Here is a 3,094-nt window from a genome sequence, read left to right as displayed (position 1 = left end):
AAAGTTAACATACAATGCACGTTCACATAATACCTTATGTTTGTGTAGACATAAATGGCAATCTACTTATTAGTATCTTAATGCCATTTTATGACATATAGTAGGGGTCTTTAGTGTGTGACATGATGAAAAGTAAACAATTTGCATTCCGTGCTTTTCTGCATTACTATTCAATAAACATCTTTATTTTGAGTAACACCTTGGTGGTTTATTTCATAACGATGTGAGATACTGTGTGTGAACTATGTGACTGTTGGACAGAAAACAACTACAAATCACTCCAGTTTAAATAATAGTTTACTTTCAGAAAAACAAAATCACATTGGGCCGAAATACATAATAGTAAATAAATAATATGTCACAAATTGTAACAAAAATATACCAATACTTCCATAAAGCTGGAAAACACAAACTGGAACTTCATTGAGTTCTTAATAAAATAAAATATTTTCCTTTTATAAAACAAAGGGAAACATTGCAGGGATGTCACTGTTCTGGAAATTTGTCCACGAGCTTCCCAAAAAGGACGGGAACCGCTCAGTTTTGGCCACAGTTTCCTCGAGCTTTTTCCTCACTCCGGCAGACTCCGCTTTCAAAAAGTCAAGGAGTGTATCGTGCTTCCTTTTTTTTCTGGGTGATTTGGGGTTTGGCGCCGGATTAGAAGATGCCAACGACGTGCCCGTCGGTGTGGATGGCGTGGTAGCTGTGATGGTGGCCAGCTCTTCCACGGGACGTTCTACATTGGCCTTTAGGTTGGGTGGAAAAAACAAGAATTACTTAATGCTTGTGTATTGCACAAAAACAACTGCGTATAGGATGCTCAACAAGTTGATGTGAGAAATTATAGGATGTGTTCTGGATAATTATTTGATAGTGAATAGATACACAAAATTGACATGTTATTCTTATGGCTGTAAGAGCCTTCTATTGGCCAGCATCACATATGCTTTAGAATTGTCTCCACATTTGGACAACATTTTGAAAAGGTAATTAGTTTACTTAATATGTGTTTACAGAGAAGGCAGTGGACTGTGTGATAGTAATTTGTTTCAACTGTATTTCCACGTGAAATTCGGAGACATTACTCATAATGTATGATGAAAACTAATGCATTCTGATCTCACATGAAAGAATCATATTGTAAATAAAACACGACACCCGAAATTGTGTGCAGTAAACAAGCGCGTATGTCCAGAACGTTATTCTGACTATGCTCCTTTAGCGACTGGCCATGTACATGTAAAAGCACGACTCGTTTAAGATACAAACAGGGATGGGCTGAACCGTGATTTTCTGCAGTTATCCTACTTTAGAGTTTGTAGCGTGAAGATTATTTTTTGGCAGCTCCCTTGGTAGATTTGTGCACTTCGTAAAGTAGCGATTTTGCAATGTTCATGTTTTAACGCGAAAATACGATTTTCTATTGCATTTACGTCCAACTAAGATATCTCAATACATTTTGTTGCAAATACATGCGTGGTTGTGGAAAACTACTTACATTTGTGCGGTTCCTTTCCGGGCATGTTTGTTGATATTGAGAATTCGCAAAGCCTTCTGGGTAGTCACTTCGCCGCCAAGTGAGGTAGGGAGCCCCCTCGGTCTTGAAGTGGTTACGACATGGTTTGAGGTCACTTTTGCCTCGGACTTGAGAGTATCGGGACACACTCCATTTTCACGTGAACGCGCAAACCGAGTGACTAGGGCACATAGCGAGTGAAAGTGCGAAGAATGGGACTCGGCCATAGACTATCTGCCATCAGTTCATAAATCTAGAGTGTGGTTTGAACAAATTTATTGACACTAAAAACAGAAAACAATCATGACAATCTCAACAGCAATTAAGCACATTCACAATATTATATTCCAATATTACGTTTTTAACAGCAAACACAAAGTGAGGTTTGAACAAACCTTCTCGAAAATCAAACATATTCACAATTTCATTATATAACATCTTTGTTAGTGTCAATAGATCCGTCCAGGCCAAAGTCGATTGTCCTCGGTCTGAACAAATCCACTGACACCAACAGCAGCAAAACACAGCCATCAAGCATATTCACAATTTTTTTATATTTGACAATATGACGTGACGATATGACGTTTTAACATTTTTTTTTTATTTTTTTATTTTTTTTTTGGTTTGAACAAATTTATTGACACTAAAAACAGAAAACAATCATGACAATCTCAACAGCAATTAAGCACATTCACAATATTATATTCCAATATTACGTTTTTAACAGCAAACACAAAGTGAGGTTTGAACAAACCTTCTCGAAAATCAAACATATTCACAATTTCATTATATAACATCTTTGTTAGTGTCAATAGATCCGTCCAGGCCAAAGTCGATTGTCCTCGGTCTGAACAAATCCACTGACACCAACAGCAGCAAAACACAGCCATCAAGCATATTCACAATTTTTTTATATTTGACAATATGACGTGACGATATGACGTTTTAACATTTTTTCCTGACATTTCCAACATCAATTAAACAATTTCAGAGTTATTTTCTTTTAACAGTAGTTAACCAGCGTGTAAAAGGCTATACTATTGTGCAAGGGCATAGCTCTGCCATCCCACCCTCCCAAGCAGCATTCTTCCAGTCCTCTGTGTGGGTCCTTTCCCTTCTGCGTGGGTCCTCTCCCTTCTGGGTTCCACAACCCAGGCCGTTGCTGCCGGGACTCCCACAGCGTAGCTCCGGCTCCCCCCTCCGGGTGGGTACAGACGAGTCTTCTTTATGGCTGCGTCCTAGGCCCGCCGCTCGCAGATTGTATGGTATCTGCAGCCATTTGGAGCACAGCCACGGGGGGGATCTGCCTGCACCTCCATACCAGCAGGTTTCTGGAGGTCCAGATGGCGTCCTTGATGGCGGCGAGAGTGAGTTAGTCCCTGGCAAAGTCGTTCCGATGCCTCCTCGACCGACTCACCCCGTAAAGCACGTACTGTGCATCAGGGACCTCTCCTGCTGGCAAGTCCGGGAACTTTCCTAGTTGTTCGGCCATTGTCCACAAGACCTTGGCAGCGCTGCAACATTTATCTCACGATTATGGGATGCTTTTATTTAACAGGCACGCTTGATGCATTGCGA

General features: G+C 40.4%; 1 long non-coding RNA gene across 1 annotated transcript; it reads right to left on the bottom strand.

The window, feature by feature from the left end:
• Positions 1–279: 279 nt before the first annotated feature.
• Positions 280–1,626, bottom strand: LOC148357386 (uncharacterized). Its single transcript, XR_015852077.1, has 2 exons — positions 1,499–1,626; positions 280–746 (listed from the first exon to the last, which is right to left on the bottom strand). It is a non-coding gene; the product is annotated as an uncharacterized LOC148357386 (long non-coding RNA).
• Between the last annotated feature and the right edge of the window lie 1,468 nt (positions 1,627–3,094).

Source organism: Urocampus carinirostris, chromosome 11 (assembly GCF_059441175.1).
Source record: "Urocampus carinirostris isolate Australia breed hairy pipefish chromosome 11, RoL_Ucar_1.0, whole genome shotgun sequence".
In the NCBI taxonomy this organism is placed as follows: Eukaryota; Metazoa; Chordata; class Actinopteri; order Syngnathiformes; family Syngnathidae; genus Urocampus; species Urocampus carinirostris.
The sequence above is the reverse complement of the archived record's forward strand: the minus strand, read 5'-3'. Positions and strand labels throughout refer to the sequence as shown.